This window comes from Lontra canadensis, unplaced genomic scaffold (assembly GCF_010015895.1).
Source record: "Lontra canadensis isolate GAN:19392208 unplaced genomic scaffold, GSC_riverotter_1.0 scaffold11, whole genome shotgun sequence".
Taxonomy (NCBI): Eukaryota; Metazoa; Chordata; class Mammalia; order Carnivora; family Mustelidae; genus Lontra; species Lontra canadensis.
In genome coordinates, this window is record NW_022631005.1 from 17,495,534 (window position 1) to 17,515,130 (window position 19,597).

Here is a 19,597-nt window from a genome sequence, read left to right on the forward strand (position 1 = left end):
CCTGAAACTATAAAAGTCTTAGAGAAAACGTGGGTCGTAAACTCATTGACATCAGTCTTAGCAACATATTTGTGGATCTGTCTCCAAAGTCTAGGGAAACAAGAGCAAAAGACAACAAATGGGCCTATATCAAACTAAAAAGCTTCTATATAACAAAGGAAATACTCATCAAAACAAAAAGGTAATCCACGAAATGGGTGAAAATATTTGCAAGCCATAGATTCAATAAAGGGTTAATATCTAAAATATGTAAGAAATTCATACAACTCAACACACACACATACAAAAAAACTTGATTAAAAAATGGGCAAAGGGGGAAGCCTGGGTGGCCCAGTTGGTTAAATGTCTGTCTTCGGCTCAGGTCTGAGTCCTGGGATCAAGCCCTGCATTGGGCTCCCTGTTTAGCTTCTCCCTTTCCCTTCTCCCTATCCCTCTGCCACCCGCCCCCAACTCTCTCTCTCTCATGAGAAGATGCTCAGTATCATTAATTTTCAGGAAAATGCAAATTAGAACCTCAACATATCACCTTACACCTGTCAGAATGGCTGTTACAAAAAAGAAATAACAAGTGTTGGCAAGGATGTGGAGAAAAAGGAAGCCTTGGGGAACCTGCGTGGCTCAGTAAGTTAAGCATCTGCCTTTGGCTCAGGTCATGATCTCAGGGTCCTAGAATCGAACCCCACATTAGGCTCTCTGCTCAGCAGAGAATCTGCTTCTCCCTCCTCCTGCTCCTATGCTCCCACTCACTCCTGCTCTGTCTCTCTCTCTCTTCCCCCCTTAAATAAATAAATAAAATCTTTAAAAAAAAAAAAAAAGGAAAAGAGAAAGGAACCCTTGTGCACTATTGGTGGGAGTATAAATTGGTAGTCACAGTACAAAACAATATGGGGGCTACTCAAAAATTAAAAGTAAAACTACCTAAATAAATAAATAAATAAAACTACCATATGATCCAGTAATTCCACTTATAGGTATTTACCCGAAGAATACCAAAAAAAACCAAAAACACTAATTTGAGAAGGCATATGCACTCCTATGCTTATTGCATCATTATTTTCAATAGTCAAGATGTGGAGATAACATAGTGTCCATCGATAGACGCACGGGTAAAGGAGGTGTGGTATCCACATATACAATGGAATACTGTGCAGCCATAAAAGACGATGAGATCATGTCATATGAGATGACACGGAAGATCTAGAGGGTATTATGCTAAGTGAAATAACTCAGGCTGCAAAAGAGAAATACCACATGATGTCACTTATATGTAGAGTCTAAAAACAAAGCAAAGGAATAAACAAACAAAAATAAATAAAAAGCAAAAAAGCAAATGAATAAACAAAGAAACAAAAGGCAAGGTTTTATTACAATTATAGAGAACAAACTGGTGTTTGCCAGAGGGTGGTAGATCCAGGAGATGAGCAAAACGTGAGGATACAAAACGTGAGTTAGTTGACACAGTCTTCTGGTTACAGAATGAGTAAGTAATGGAATAAAAGACCCAGCATTGGGAAAATAGCCAAGGACACTGTAATAGAGTTACATAGTGACAGATGGTAGCTACACTTGTGGTGAGCAAGGCATAAAGTATAGAGAGGGTGAAGCATTATGTTGTATACCAGAAACTAATGTAACATTACATGTCAACTATACTCAAGTAAATAAAAATGAGTACAGAGTATATGTAAATGCAATGGTATAAACAGCTGATCTTTTAAAATATTTTATTTATTTTTATTTGAGAGTGAGCAAGCAAGAGAACACAGGGAGAGAGCACACAGAGGCAGGGAGGGAAGCAGACTCTCTGCTGAGCAGAAAGCCTGATGTGGGGCTCAATCCCAGGACCCTGGGATCATGACCCATACTGAAGGCAGACACTTAACTGACTGAGCCACCCAGGTGTCCCAGAAGCTAATTTTTTTTTTTTAACTGAATCCATATTCCATAGTTCTCCATGTCTTCTTGCTCACTTTTCAATTTCTAACTTCAAGTCCTTTAAAAAAATATTCTTCTGCCTTTTTGATATCAACTACCAAACCAAACCTGTTCAGCTCTGTATGGCTTCTAGATACAGTACATTTTACTATTTGGGAGTAGTAATATAAATCCAAACGTTTTGCCTCCAACACTAAGGCTGAGAAGATTTTATCAAGATGACTGCTGATACCCTGATCTCTGCTCTCTAATAAGCAGGACATACTGAATACGAATAGCATTAGAGAAGGGAACAACAACAGCACTATGAACCAGAGACACAGATCCTAGTGGGAATTGATGGCACAGGCAAGCAAGATCCAGAACCAAAAGAAAAGTAATAGAACAAACATCAATCAGCTTTTATCATAGAGAAAATAACTTTTCTTTCAGACTTGTTTTACAGCCAAACTGTGTCTGAAGGGCGGGGCCTGTGCGCCTGTGGCTTAAGATAATTCTAACAGGTGTCCTACAGGTGCTGTTGATACAACATAAAATAGAACAGGTATAGGTATTAGAGTCAGGGTTCTCCACATAAATTTAGAAAACCATTCATCGAAGTCAGCTTATTTTTTAATAGGCAAAATCTCAAAATAGGCAAAATTGTGATGACAATCAAGGGGAATGTTGAAAGTAAAATAAGCTATCAGGGTTTAATACATTCTTTGTCTTCTTTTTAATAAATAATATGTAGAAGAAGGAGTGGGCTTTTAGGAGCCTCCTCTAGCTACTAGCTGCTGATTTACTGATGTGTTTAGCAATATTCAAAATATTGTGTTAGAGAAGTAGAGACTGCAATAGGTCCACAGAATCTGGTTACAAAGAAATAGCATCTGGGATGGATTGCTACATCACCCAGCAAGATAATTCCTTCTTATTTGATCCTCAATGTTTGTGGGTTTCACACTTGTGATTAAGGGGATGAGAAAGTGCTTTAGAAACAAGGAGAAAGCTTCTTAGCACAGGTAAAGAACACCTGCCTCATTGTGCCACCAACTTGCTTGCCCCACTCATGCTACCTCTGTGGTTCTTGACCCTCCTTATTTAATACACCTCAGCACCTCATCCTTCCCCGCTGCAGGTAAGAAAAATGTTTTTTTGTTTGTTTGTTTGCTTAAATACCATCTTAACTAAATTAGTGTGTATAAGCATGATTTGTATAATTACAGCAGTTAGTAATTAGTCTAAGTAGAGATCATGTCACTACTAGTAAACATCATTAAAGCATACAAGCATAGATAAGCCTATATGTTTTTTGCAAGAAAAAAAGTGCATTACGTGACTTTCCCAATCACCTTTTGGAACAAACTTGACATCAAACATACTGTACTTCTCTCTAGGTAAAAATTATTGCATAGGAATGTTTCTTAGGAGTACTTTTCTTCACAGATTTTAAATAATTTTTTTAAAATCAGAAAAATAAAATGCCAAAAATATAAACTTTTTCTTTCCTTTTCTTCCTGCTTCCATGTGAAAGAACTGTCACTTATACTGTCTCTCAGTGGGAAATTTTATTTATGGTTTCACCCTTCTTAGTGCCCTAATGGAAACTGACTTTTTGTGTTTATCATTTACTACTTTGTATAGCTATTAAAATGTATGAATGCTAAATTTTTCCACCTACACTACAAGCTCTTTTGAGTATAGGAATCTTAACACTTTTATATTCCTTATGCTCACAGCCCCAAAGATGATGCCTTCCAAATATCTAGTAGCTGCTGAGTCAATTAAAAAAAAAATAACTGAGTAAAATGTTTATGCTAGTAGTAATTACTTAAATAAGTTTAATTTGTCTCAATAGATCAAATCTATACAAAGAATAAAAATTATTTGCTCAGCATTTTTAAAGTACAAAAAATGTTTTGTTTTACACTAGCCCTTTGTGTCTTTATAACTGCCTCATGAGGAAATTATTTATACAAATGAAGGCAAAAACTCAAAGAAGTTACAGACAATGTAAAGTTATAGCATGTCATTTGGAATGCAACTGGTGGAGATATAAGTTAAATTCAAGAACTTCAACTAGTGGGTACCTAAACCTGAATCTATTTAATTATATAATAACTAAAACATATGAAAGAGAATTTATGTAAAAAAGTAAATCTAACTAGCTTTGTGAATAATAAATACAACTTTGAAAGAACACTTTTTCAAGAAAATATATACATTTGATTCTCATTATTCATTAGAGCTATGTTCTGTAAAGTTGCTGTAAACAGTGAGTTAGCAAATCCTGAATCATTGTTCCTTGAAAAAAAGCAGTGCTAGATACCTACAAGACATAGCCACAACATTTTCCACATGTAACCTTGTTTTACATGTTTTTTGTTTAGACACTTTATTTAATACATATTGTTTGATTCATTAATATTGAACCCACAGTCAACAGCACTATACCTCATGCCTGAACAAAGCTTGCCCAACACACACAGTCTCAGTAAGGCACATCACAGCCTTTTGTAATTAGGAACAGTAGACAGCATTGAACACTCTGCTCGGTGGCCATTTTAAGCAGTGACATCAATACTAAAATATGAAAAGATGAAAAATAAGATGTCAATAAATAACTCACAAAAAGTATGCTTGTTTATAGTGGGAGAACCAAAATAAGAAGGCAAATTATCTCCTGATTTGATCTTAGCTGGGAAAGCACATTTTGGGTGATTCATATTTCTCACCTCTCTGGACATATGCATGTCTCCAAATTACTGTAAAAGTATCATGAGCATTGATTTGGGGGTTACAAATAAATTTAAGTCAGTAGGCAAATTGTAAACAGAGTCCATGAATAATGAGAATCAACTATATTAAATTCCCAAACAAGAAATATTGCGCTATGCACTAAGGAAGATGAGTAAAATATTATTGCTGATTTTGAAAAGTTCAAAGTCTATCTGGGGAGATGGAATATTAACAGGTGAGGTCTGTTCAACGTAAGTGTGTTCTTATCATTGGAGAATCACAAAGGAGAAAACAAGTTGATCTCTAGTTTGCATGTGACTATGTCCTTCAGTTTTACACATGGAATAATAGGGTCAATTCCCACTGCAATTCTTATCATTTTCAATTTATGAACCAGCTCTTCCCTTCCTTATTGATGTGAAAGAAATCTCGAAAAACACTGCCTCATTGTTTCTCTACCCTTTTGGTGCTCAGTAAGGCAAATTAAGGTCTCATGGAAATTTGAATTTAGAAAAGTGAAACATTTCTTATATCCTTGTATTATATATCACTCTTATACATTTTCCCACTGAACTGGTTCTATAAGCATTATTAGAAAAAAACGCCAGTACCCTCTTTCTCCATGAAGACAGTGGTACACTACTATAATATAATTACCTCTTTCTTCTTCAAAACTTATCCAAATGAGGTCTGTGTGTTTCCATAAAACCTCAAATTTCTTACCTTCTGCAACTTTGCAATTGGTTATATTTCCTTGAGTAACATAGTGCTTTCTAAAAATAATTTTTTTTTTATTATTCTAGATCTGAGATCTAATCCCCTACATATTAATAGATTTAATACCTGTATACCTGGAAATCTATAACTCCAGGTTTGTTTCCCAATTTTCTGGCCTGGGCCTGTACCCTGAAAAATAAAGTATAATTATTTTGCTATGTTACATTTTTCCTATGACACACCTATTTTACTCTGGGATCTGATTCTTTTCTTTTCCTTTCTTATCTTCACTTTTCTTCTTTCTTTCTCTCTCTCTCTTTCTTCCAACTTTCTAGAGAATTGTTTTGCCCTTCAACTCATCCTTTACACTCTCTACCCCATTTTTAAGAAGACAACACCAATAACCTTAATATTTAAAACTCTATTGTTCATGTAAATAAGACTCGATCTTAATAATCTTTAGTAAAACTCTATCTTTTGTTGGAAACGTCTCATTCATTTAACCTTGCACTTAACACCAGTGCCTTAGATGGCAAAACATGGTTTAAACTCATCGCTTCCAATTAATCACGTTTAAATTTCACACTGAACCATGGACTCCTTTGGTCTGTCCCAATTTTCAACTGCCTCTCATATTATAATTGTGCAGATTTCCTTCCTTTTCTTACATTTTTGTACATCTGTTAAATTAGCTCTTTATTTCCACTCCTCTACCATGAAACCTGAGTTTGCATTCTCTGAATTTGAAATTAACCTTCAGCTAATATTTGAAAAGTATTTGTTTAGGTGAATTTGAGATACATATTTACTTTCTGTACTAGAACACTGAAACTCCAAAAGAAACCATTTTACCAGGATGCCTGGGCGGCTCAGTTCCTTAAGGGTTTGCCTTTGGCTCAGGTCATGCTGGGATCAAGCCCCTCATGGGAATCCCTGCTCAGCAGGGAGCCTGCTTCTCCCTCTCCTCCCTGCTTGTCCTCTCTCTCACTATCTCTGTCTCTCTGTCTCTCTCAAATAAATAAATAAATAAAATCTAAAAAAAAAGAAAAAAAAGAAACTATTTTACCCCCAAGACTTATGTTACCTAAAGCACTTTGAACTTACCCTCCTCCACAACCTAACATTGGTTAGGTTATCACTATATCACTGGACCTCATACACTTGTTGAAATGGGATTCATTTTGGTCAGATCTAAAGTTCTTTTAACTGGTATTTTTATAAATTTTCAATTTGATTTGATCTCCTATGATCATCCCTTTGACATAGAAAGAGATTATGCACTTTGGTGAGGTTTGTTCTGTAAAATCTCACAGATTATTATCACTACTCTGTCATTTAGAAAATTGAAAATTATTCTGGGATGTGTCGGCAGCAAAAATATATTAATATTTTATAGTTTTGTATCATTAGAGGAAAAAGAAGCTTTTGAAATATCATCCTGTTAATCAGTTGATCTTTCCCCTCAATAATTGGGTTTTTCAATTTACTTCTAAAATTATTGGTTATGGTTTTTCAGGTAATATAAAGTAAAATTCATTTAATAAAAAAATGCCACTTGAAAATAATAGATTTTTTTTCTTGTATTGAATTCAATTCTCTCAACACTCTTGGTGGCTAATTCATTGCTACTATCATTTAAAAGTTTGATCTTCTAATTTTTAACGTTTAAAATTGAGATAATTAGAAATTACATGATAATGACTAATTAGAATATGAACAGCACTATGTCTGAAGCACAAATAATGAGTGGGAATGCGTTGAATTTTTTAAATGTTTGGAATTATATTAGTATTTGAGAAATGCAATTATCATTTTTAATAGCAATTTTGTTCATACAAAGAAGTTTTAAAACAGAATTGCAGCTTGAAACCTCCCAATTTGTACAAATTTGTTAAAATCTCACTTATGTCCTTTTAATTCTCATATATATAAACTGTGAATTTGAAGCTGAGATGTTCTATTTTTAAAAAGAACATTTGGGGTTACATTAAAATATGTGTCTCATCTCAATTTTGAAATATATTAGACAGCAGGCTAATAATTCATTATGGGCCAGTTGGTTGGCACTGGTGCAGCTACTCAATGAATAAATCCAACCTCAGCCCAAAGTCGTTCGGTGAGAAAGTAAATAGAACTTTAATTAAGTTACCCTCTCACCAAATAACTTTGAGCTGAGGTTGTGTTTATAGCAGCTATATTACATACTTATGTAGAGATATATTTTGATAAAACTGTAAGAGTAAGGAATATGGCAAGATTTTTGGATGAATTATTAGTTATTAATAAGGATGGCTTGGGTGTTGCAGTTGGGTTGTGATGATGATTTTGCCACTAATTCCATCTTAACATTTTTTAATTAGGTAAATTTTTATTAGTTCTGGGTCAAGAGCAAATTCACTAGAAAAGCTAACTCTCCAAATTGTTCAAACACCTCAGTTATTTCTAATTTAGAATAGCTCAACTTTCTAAGTTTTTCATATGATAGCTTTTTTATCTTCCCAACTTCACTTAAGTCATAAAATACAATTGGAATTATCTTAGAAGAAAATGTAAGGCTCCAAACTCCAGAAAATTTGATGTACATGGAAAAACTAGATCATTTATAAAATATCTATAATACATGGAGTAATCCTAAAAAATATTTACTAAAACCTGTGTAAAATATGTATATAAAAATTTTCAAATAAACTTCGGTTATACAGAATGAAGTAACTTTAGTTTGTCCAAATATGAATCTCAATATTAGAAAAGTATTTTCTGAATTGGCCAGATAATATTAAGTTTCATACCCCATTTCAATTTGCAAATTGGCCACATTGCCTAAGTTGTGTGAACGTAAAGAATTTTCATGAACCTTAAAACAATGAAACATGGAATGTATACTACAGAGCAAAAGGAGGAAAAAATGATAACATCATCACCTTTGATTTCTTACTAAGTTCTAGCTGAAAGAAAGGAGGAAAAATGATGCGGAATCAAAGAGACTTTCCATGCTATAATCAAGGTCAAGAACTATTACAAAGCTTATTGGAAGTTACTACAATTTCTTGGGAATGTGAACATTCGATTTCTAAAATGTATGCATACTTAGTGTGAAATTTTGAAGACATGACACAACAAAGATAATAGAATTAACACGTTGTCTATCCAGTCTCCCTGCTAGAGGTTGATAACCTAGATAGACAGGCTTATCTCACATCCCCAAAACCAAGCCATGGAAACTATAGCTCTAAAAAGTAGGATAACTCAGAGCAGTGCTGGAAAGAGGGAGAGATCTACAGAGAAAATATGGATATCAATAGGGTACCTAAATAAAATTAATAATATCTAATTATTAATTATATAATTAATAATATCTAAAAATGCAAATTATCCATATTTATTCATGAATCAAAGAAAAAAATCCATATAGCATAATAACCATAGGGGGGAAAATGTAGTTCATGTTTTATGCAAAATATACATTAGTCCCCAAACGTTATGTGGCTGTTTTATAAAACTTTGAAGGAACAGAAAATTCCCGTGTTATATAGCCTTTTCCAGAAAAACAAGGGAATTTGCTTTATTGTAGGGTTTGTGAAACTTCAGCCTGATGAATCAAACCCATATCACTATCTCCCTACATACACTTTCATAATCATGAATAAAAATTTTCATTTCATAGTTACCCACCAATACTTGATGTTATCATACTCATTTATTTGCATAAAGAGACAAAAATTTTATATCTTGTTATTTAAATTTATATTCCCTAATTTCCAGTCAGACTGAGAATCTGTTCATGTTTATTAGAGATTACTTTTGTAAACACGGATAAATCTTGAATACAACAATATATATAAAATAGTTCATACACACATGTATTATATTTGTTGAATGTTTCCAAAAACATATATAGCAAAGATATTCACCAAATTCTGCATCATGACTACCTTCTGGGAGGACTTATGCTAGAGTGAGCTAAGACTAAAATTGAGTAGATTGGATTTTTGTTCACAAATACTTACTCTTTTCTTCCCCTGATACCTATGAAAGAGTAAATTCAGCACCTTATTTATTTGAAGCTCGTCCATGTGATTTGTTTAGCAGTAAAATATGGATTGAAGTGAAGGTATATTAACCCTGAGGAGAAATTCCATATTTCTAATCACCTCTCTGGGAACTTCCATTTCCTCCATGAAAAGAAAATATTCCCAATTTCTGCTGTCAACTCAACGAAAGCCCAAAATGTCTATGGGTGGAATGGACCCAAACTCAATGGCAGCCTTTATTACAGCTGACCAAACCACCCCTTAGACACATGAGCAAGAAATCCATATTATATAAAATAGTCCTGCAAATCAGTAGAAAAAGATAACATGGGATATAAACAAACACATAACAGAAGACAAAATATAAATGAACACCAAAAGGAAGATGCTCAAATTTGTTAGAAAATACAGGGAAAAAATCAAGGAAGTTATAACTAAAATGCCAAATAAACCAGCACTTTTCTCTTACCACACTGGTAAAATCAATTACCAGTGTGGTAAGATCATATAGAGTGTTAGTGAGGGTATGGGGAATTGAGCATCATATACCTTTGCTGGAAATGTTAATTATTATAGCATTTTGGAACACAGTTTGACAGTACCTATTAACTTAAAAAATATACAAACATAGAGCCTCAGAATTTCCACTTCTACAGATCCATCATAGAAAAGTATTGCGCACCTACATGGAGAGTCATGCAAAGCTCTATTTATTGCAGCAGTATTAGTGAGAAGTTAAATGTACCATCCTGTCCCATTGTTAAACAATATCAAGAATAGGCAAAATAACTTAAATACTTTCTCCAAGAAGATAAGACAAAGAAACAATTATAATAAGCTTACTCATCAAGAATAACATTTCTTGTCAAAATTGTTTCCAGTACCTCACTTTTTGTTCCCACCAATCCAAAAGTGTTATACATTCTGCTCAATCCCACTCAGTTCTTTACCATGTAAGATTTTCTTAAAAAGTTACCATGCCCAAACCTTAAAATGCTGATTCCCTTTTTGAGGACATCACTAAAACTATGTCAACTTGATACTCTCTCTTATTCAGTCAATCTAATCAACCTACACAGATTTTTTTTTGGTGATCTTTTGGAAATTGAAGACCAACATTTGAAACTGCAGTACCAAAATACACAAAATAGCAGTAAAGAGCACAGTTCTGGGGTAAGATTTCCTGAAGCTGAACCCCTGAAACCACATCTTATCAGCAGTGTGACCTGGAGGAGATTATGTTCTCTCTCTGGTCCTTCTCTGGAAAGTAGGGACAATAACAGAAATTATTTATTGAATTTTTGTGAAAAATAAATTATTTATTTAGACCATATAGGGTGAGGGAACAGAGTAAGGCCTCAAAAACTGTTAGACATAAAAAAAAAGTATTAGACAGAAACAACAAGTAAATAAATGACCTAAATCTCTATCAACAGAAGAATAACTAAAAAATCTACAATACATTCTTATTTACAGTTTAAAAAAATATTAATTGAAGAAAATCAAATTGTGACACAAACCATGTCATGTGAATACTTAAGGAAATTATAATACAGGGATAGATTTTACATTTAATCAGTATACAAAATTGTTTTTGGAGGATGTCATCAATCTAAAACTGTGTTCATTTCTGGGGGAAAAGAACTGGATTGCAGATATTGAAAGGGATTATAGCCTTTTTTCCCCAAAAAACCATATTTATGTATTAGTGATTTTTCTATGACAAATTTTCATTGATGATTTTTTTTAACATTGTGGTGATGAGAAATTGTATATATAGCATATGGAATTGCAAAAGTATATATAAAAAGCCTACCTTTTGGAACTGAAACTTCCAAATAATTTATAAATGAATATACAAAATACTTTCAAATACTGCTCCATTTACAATTTTGAATAGTCACTTCAGGAAAGAGACTAAGCAGATGTTTTTACTGAAGCATAAGCAACTTTGAGTTGTGAAGTAAGAAGTAATTCCTTAACCAATGAAAACGTCAAGAAGAGTTTAGGTAGGCAAATATCATCTTGCCCAGATGGTTAGATTGAATATTGCTTCATTTAATTTTTGGCAAATTGATCCATTTTGTTTTAGTGAATACATTTCTGGAAATCATAGGATATTTTACATTAGCTCAGAAGGAAATATTTTCCTCAGTAAAACCAAGCAGCATATTTTATCTGGTTTTTACTCAGAACAAAAAGAAAGAAATTTCAATCATTGAGATTTAAGGACTAAAACAGAACTCCCTCCTATACAACTTGATAAGTATCAACCAAATGTAGTATAACACCATGTTGTGGATAACAGCTGCCCTTGAAGTCAGTTAAAAGATTTCTTTACAATTTTGTTTTTAAAAGTGATAATTTATTGCTTTAAAGTGTATAAATCTCATTCAGAAATTTGTCTGATTGGGGCGCCCGGGTGGCTCAATTGGTTAAGCACCCTTCTCCTGACTCGGCTCAGGTCATGATCTTTGGGTGGTGGGATTGAGCCCCACATTGGGCTCTGAGTTCAGCAGGGAGTTTGCTTGGGATTTTTTTTCTCTCTTTCTGCCCCTCCCTCCCAAGCTCTCTCTCTAAAATAAATGGATAAGTCTTAAAAAAAAAAAAAAAAGAAATCTGTCTGATTTTAAATATACGTAGTGCCACTAAAACACATTTACAAATATAAATGAATTTAAGAAAAAGAATACTGACTAGGGAACATTAAATACTTTATTTTATCCTGCTAATTACTAGCTCTAATATGTGATTAATACTCTTTTCAGTTTTATTGACATATAATTGACACATAAGATTGTATTATTTATGAAGTATAGTATAATGATTTGCTATATGTTTATATTGTAAAATGATTAACACAGTAACTATAGTCACCATGCTGTACATTTTATTTCCAAGACTTATTTATCTTCTACCTGGAAGTTTGTACCTTTTGACAACCTTCACCCATTTCCCCCATAAGCTACCCTCCCAGGCTCTGACAACTGTTGCTCTGTTTTCTGTTTTTATGAGTTCAGTTTCTGTAAATTAGTGTGATCATACAGAATTGGTGTTTCTCTGTCTGACATATTTCACTTAGCATCCATGTTGTCAAAAGTGGCAGTATTTCCTTCTTTTTATGGCTGAATAACAACAGTAACCAAACTTCTTTATCTATTCATTTGCTGATGAACACTTACACTGTTTCTATGTCTTGGCAATTGCAAATAATGCTTTGATGAACACGGGAGTATAGATATCGCTTCAAGATAGTGATTTTGTTTCTTTCAAATATACACATAAATGGAATTGCTGGATCATACGGTAGTTCTATATTTAAATTTTTGAGGAGCTTCCATGCTGTCTTCCACAATGGCTGTACCAGTTAAGATTCCTACAAACAGTGCACAAAGATTTCCTTTTCTCCACATCTTTGCCAATACTTACTATCTCTTCTTTTTTATAACAAGTATGAAGTGGTATCTCATTGTAGTTTTGATTTGTACTTCCTTGATGGCTAGTGATGCTGAACACCTTTTTATGTTTTTATTGCCCCTTTGTATGTCCTCTTTAGGAAAATGGCTATTCAGATCCTCTATTCATTTTCTAATCATATTAGGTTTGTTTGGGGGTTTTTTGTTTTTGTTTTTGTTTTGCTCTTGAATTTTATGATCTTTTTATATACTTTGGGGGTTAACTCCTTATCAGACGTATGATTTGCAAATATTTTCTCCCATTCTGTAGGTTGCCTTTTCATTTTGTTGATGGTTTATTTTGTTGTACAAATACTTTGTTGATGTTTAAGTTCGATGTGGTCCCACTAGTTTACTTTGTTTTTGATGCTTTTGCTTGTGGTGTCAAATCCAAAAAAATTCATTGACAAAACCAATGTTAAGGAGCTTACCCTTATGTTTTCTTCTAAGCATTTTATGGCTTTGGTCTTTTGTTCAAGTCTTTAATCAATTTTGAGTTAATTTTGTGTATGGTGTAAGATAGTGGTCTTGTTTCATTCTTTGGCATGTGGCTGTTCAGTTTTCCCACTCTCATTGAACAGACCATCCTTTCTCCATTGTATATCCTTATTTCTTTGTCATAAATTAATTTGCTATATATTAATGGGTTTGTTTCTGAGCTGTTTCATTGATCTACATGTCTTCTGTGCTCTCTATCCTGTAGCACTAATTCAATCCATGGTCTACTTTTAAGCTAATACCATACTGTTTTGATTACTGTATCATTGCAATATAGCTTGAAATCAGAAAGTTTAACACCTCTGGTTTTTTCTTCTTTCTTAAGATTGCTTTGGCTATTTGAGGTCTTTTGTGGCTCCATACAAATTTTAGAATTGTTTGTCCATTTCTGTGAAAAGTGCTATTGGAATTTTGAGAGACTGACTTGAGAAGTATAGACATTTTAACTCTTCCAATCCATGAGCATGCAATATCTTTCCATTTATTTGTGTCTTCTTCAATTTCTGTCATTGATCTCTTAGAGCTTTTAGCATACAGATCTTTCACCTCCTCAGTTAAATTTATTCCTAGGTATTTATTCTTTTTGATGAAATTATAAATGGGTTTACTTTAATTTCTTTTTTTGATAGTTTACCATTAATGTTAAAAACACAATAGATTTTTTTTTTAAGATTTTATTTATTTGACAGACAGAGATCCCAAGTTGGCAGAGAGGCAGGCAGAAAGAGAGAGGGGGGAAGCAGGCTCCCTGCTGAGCAGAGAGCCTGATGCGGGGCTCTATCCCAGAACCCTGGGATCACGACCGAGCCGAAGGCAGAGGCTTTAACCCACTGAGCCACCCAGGCACCCCACAACAGATTTTTTTATACCTGAATTTATATCCTACAACTTTACTGAATTCATTTATTACTTTTACACTTTTTGGTGGAGTTCTTGGTTTTTTTAATATATGATAATATTGTCCTTCCTCAGACAGAGACACTTTTACTTCTTTCTAATTTGGAGGTCTTTTATTCTTTTTATTGTCTAATTGTTCTGGTTAGGAGCTCTTTTTTTTAAGATTTACTTGCTTATTATTTGAGAGGAAGAGAGAGAGAGAGAGGGAGAATCTCAAGCAGATTCCTTGCTGAGTGTGGAGGCTGATGCAAGTCTTGATCTCACAATGCTGAGATCATGACCTGACCCAAAATCAAGAGTTGGACACTTAGCCAACTTAGCCACCCAGGCATCCCCTGGTTAGGACTTCTAATAGTATGTTGAATAAAAGTGGCAAGAGGAACATTGTTGTATTGTTCTTTTTCTTAGTGAAAAAGCTTTCGACTTTTCACCGCTGAGAATGATATTAGCTGTGGGACTGTCATATATAGTCATTATGGTGTTAACATAAGTTCCCTCTATACCCAATTTGCTGAGAGTTAATATCATGACTAGATGTTTAATTTTTGACAAAAAATTTTTTGCATCTTTTGATATAATCATGTAATTTTCAACCTTCATTAAGTTAACGTGGTACATCACGTTGATTTGTTTTTCTTGAATCTTGTTTGTATCCCTACAATAGTTCCCACTTCGCACTTGATCTTTTTAATGTGTTATTGAATTCAGTCTGCTAATATTTGGTTTAGGACTTTTGCATCCATGCTCATCATGGATGTTGGCCTATATTTTTTTTCTTATAGTGTCCTTGTTTGGTTTTGATAAGAGGATGCTGATCATAAGATCAGCTTGATAGTGTTCCCTCCTTTTCTATTTCTTGGAAGAGTTTGAGAAGAACTGGCATTAATTCTTCTTTAATGTTTGAATTCAGCAGAGAAGCCATCAATTCCTGTTCTCTTCTCTGTTGGACATTTTTTATTATGGGATCAATCTTATTAGTAGTAATTATTCTGTTCAAACTTTCTACATCATGATCCAGATTCAGTGGGTCTATTCTTGGTTGTCCAATTGTTGGCATATAATTGTTAATAGTAGACTCTTATGGTCACTGTATTTGTGCAGTAACAGTTGTACTTTTTCCTCCTTCATTTCTAATTTTTATTTGAGTCCTCTCTATTTTTTTTTTCCCTTGGTGAATCTGTTTATCAATTTTGCTTATGTTTTCAAAAACTTAGGTATTAGTTTCATTGATCTATATTTTGGTGTTTGGTCCTTTTTAGTCTCTAATTTATTTCTGCTCTAATCTTTATTTCCTTTCTTCTACTAACTTTAGGCTTCATTCTTCCTTTCTCTTTCCCTGAGGGGTAATGTTGAATGTTGTTTATTTGAGTTCTCTCTTTTTCCTTTTTTTTTTTTTTTTTTTGAAAGAGAGAGAGAGAGAATACGTGTGTGAGATGGGGTGGAGGGAGAGAGGGAAAGGGAGAGAAAGGATCTTAAGCAGGCTCCACATCTGCATGGAGCCTGATGCATGGCTCGTCTCACAACCCTGAGATCATGACATGAGCCAAAATCAAAAGTTGGCTGCTTAACCAGCCAAAAAAGAGCACCCAGGTGCTCTTTTTTTCTTAATGTAGGCATTGATCAATATAAACTTCCCTTTTAAAACTGCTTTTGTTGCATCCCACAAATTTTGGTATGTTGTGTTTCACATTTTCATTTTTCTCCAGATCTTTTTTTTTTTTAATTTTTATTTATTTATTTGAAAGAGAGAGAGAGAGCACAAGAAGGGAAGAGAGACAGAGGAAGTGGGAGAAGCAGGCTCCCTGCAGAGTGAGGAGCCTGATGCAGGGGTCAATCCCAGGACCTGGAGAGCACCACCTGAGCAAAAGGCAGATGTTTTACTGACTGAGCCACCCATGTGCCCCTCTGCAGATATTTTTTTTTTCTCTTTTGATTTTTTTCCTTGACTCATTTGTTGTTTAGTAGCATGTTGTTTAATCTACACATTTTTTTTAAATCTTCCAGTTTTCTTCTTATAATTGACATCTGGTTTCATAAGATTGTAGTTAGAAAAGGTGCTTGATAAGATTTCAATCTTCTTAAATTTATTAACACGTGTTTTGTAGCCTAATATATGATCGATCCTGGAGAATGTTCTATCAGCACTTGGAGATGTTCAGTAAATGTCTGTAAAACTCATCTGGTCTAATGTGTAGTTTAAGTACAATATTTCTTCATTGATTTTCTATCTGAATAATCTAGACATTGTTGAAAATGGGATACTGAAGTTCTGTATTATAGTTATATTGCTGTAATTTTCTTCAGATCTGTTAATATTTGCTTTATATATTTAGGTATTCCTATGTTGGGTGAATAAATATTTATCATTGTTATATCTTCTTCTTTAATTGACCCCTTTATAATTACATAACAACCTTATTGTCTCTTACTACTCTTTTTGGCTTAAATCTATTTTGTCTGATATAAGTACAGCATTAGGTTAAGAAAGATGATTTGGGGAATTTTCTGAGACCAAAATATAGACTAAATGAGGATTGAGACAATGACTCAAGATGAGGCTGAAGAGACAGAGTATAGCTGAAGTATTACGGATCTTGTGCACTTACACGAATTTAGGAACGAACAAGTCACCAGAAACCTATGGAAAAATCAAATGTTTTTTTTTCTTTTTTTCCCTTTTAAGGAATATCCCAGACAACAGGATGGATGAATGCAAATGAGACCAAATGCAGACAGACTGCAAAGAAACTGAGAGGTATGAAATGGGCCTATGGGATATAGAGTTAATCATATGCCTAAAATCTGAATATAAACTCAGAATATAAAAGTAGCACTATATGTGGATTTTAGACTTTTTTCTTTTTAAAGATTTTATTTATTTATTTGACAGAGAGAGACACAGTGAGAGAGGAAACACAAGCAGGGGGAGTGGGAGAGGGAGAACGCTTTCCACTGAGCAGGGAGCCCAATGCAGAGCTCAATCCCAGGACCCTGGAATCATGACCTGAGCCAAAGGCAGACACCTAATGACTGAGCCACCCAGGCACCCCTAGACATTTTGAAAAAAAAAACAGAAAAACATAATAAATATATCTTTAATCTTACAACATAAAAATTGGTGGTTAACATTTTAATATATCCATTTCCAGATTGTTTTCTCTACATACATGTATATTTTAAACAAAATTTGTGACATCAATATGAAATACTTTGTAGATGAACAGTTTCTGAGCCATCAAACGATAGACAGATGTGATTTATGTGATATACCATCAGTTACTCCCATTATTAGAAATGTAGAGATTTTAAGATTTAAAAAAGAATTTGTAAATGTGATTGTGCCTACATATTTGTGCCCTTGTATGATTATTTAGAAAAAGCTATTAGATGTAGAATTTCTAGGCAAAACAGAATATACATTTAAAGGTTTTTAAAAAATATCCATTTAAAATTCACTTTAAGAAAGCAATTGATATTCCTACCAGCGGTGTCTTTCCCTGAAGCTTTTAAAACAATGAATATTTTTATTTTTTCCTGACAATAGGTAAATATGATATCTCACTGTTTAATTTGCATTCCTTTGATTACTTATGAAGTTAAATCCTTTCACGTTTATTGTAACTTGCCTGTTCTGTCAATTTTTCTATTGGGGTGTTTGTAGTTTTATGTTTGATTTAAAATGGCTCAAGGACCTATCTGTTCAGGCAAAACACAGCATAACAATTGGAATTCATTATTCAGCCATAGCGAAACTGTAAAAGCATCTCAAAAATTCAAAATGTGTGAAAAATAAGAACACAGCAAGGCTTCAGGTAAACAGAAATGCATGTAAATATTTGGCAGAAAAGTCATAGTTATGCAAACTTACTAACTACATGCCATAATGAAGTTAAGACAGGAGAACTGGCTATTTTCAAGGTCCCGGAAGAATGAAGCAATGGAATTGAGAGTCTTTGTCCACGTGAATGCAAAGAAATCCCCTTGGGTTTTAGAGAAGAGGGCTACGCAGAGGTGTAAATGACTGTTAGTTAGCAATGTCAGTATTTTTTTTTTTTTAAGTGTGCACGAAAGTTAAAAAAATGCCAAATTTCAATAACCTTGAAAACTGGTAATAAGTTATCAGCAACATATTAAGCTTCAAAGAAGACAGAGGAAAACTAGTCAAAGGAAAACTGTATAAGACTAAATCACACTGACTATTAGTCCCTTAAACGCAGGCACCCTGCTCCACAGAAAGTGAACAGCCTGTCCTGAAATTTGTAGAACAATTTTCCTGACATTACTAGGACAATATAGTAAAATGGACTCACTTGTGTAACCACCATTACAATCAAGATTTAAAATATTTTCATCACACCAAAAGCTCTCTCATTTCTCTGTTTTCTCTCACTATGGGTAAATCACCTTTTTGTAAAATTTCATATAAATGGAATTACAAAGGATTACTTCCGATACCTATTTTTACTCAATGCAATGTATTGAGTACATGGACATTCATCCATGTTGCCACATGCATCAGTAATATGCAGCAGAATTATTTTTCATTGCCATATGGTATTCCATGTGAAATGTTACTTCATGTGGATATACCACAAATTATTTATCCATTAATTTGTTGATACGCATATGGGTTGTTTGCAGCTTGGGGGTATTATGAATGAATTTGCTGTGTAAAAGTTCCTATTTACAAATCTTAGGATGGATATATGTTTTTATTTTTCTCAGGTACTTGCCTAGAAGTGTAATAGCTAGGTCCTGTGTTAGGTATAGGTTTCACTGTTCAAAAGATAATGCTAACTTTAACAACAACAAATAGTCTTTTTAATCATACCCATTCTGTTTTCTGTATAGTAGTATATCATTGTGGCTTCAAATTACATTTCCCTGATGATTAGTGGTGCTGAAAATCTTTGTTGTATAAATTGGCCATCTCCATATCTCTTTGCTTATTATTTTCTAAACCATTTGCCTACTTCTTTTTTATTTGTTTGTTTTTTGTTATTCAGATATGAGTTCTGTATAAAATCTGGAAAGAAGTCTTTCATCAGATATGCATATTGCAAATATTTTCTCTCAGTTTGTGCCTTGCTTTCATTTGTTGTTGTTTTTTCATTTTTTGTAATAGTGCCTCTCACAGAGAAAAATTTAGTTTTCATTTTTATCAGTCTTCTCCTTTCATACCTTTTGCTTTTGTGTTTAATCTAAGAAAACTTTCAGCTATGTAGGAGTTTGATAGTTTTACATCTTTACTTGTAGATCTAGAATCAATTTTGAGTTATTTTCAACATATGGCATTAAAGTTCAATACTTGTTTTTATTTTTATTTTTTGGAATATCAGGGCT

General features: G+C 33.6%; 1 long non-coding RNA gene across 2 annotated transcripts in view; it reads left to right on the forward strand.

Annotated features, from left to right (window-relative positions):
• LOC116866942 overlaps window positions 1-19,597 on the forward strand; it is a 67,563-nt gene that overhangs the window by 40,611 nt on the left and 7,355 nt on the right. For both annotated transcript variants that reach the window (XR_004382516.1, XR_004382515.1), the window contains exon 2: window positions 16,938-17,009. This is a non-coding gene — a long non-coding RNA (uncharacterized LOC116866942). The remainder of the gene's footprint in view (window positions 1-16,937; window positions 17,010-19,597) is intronic.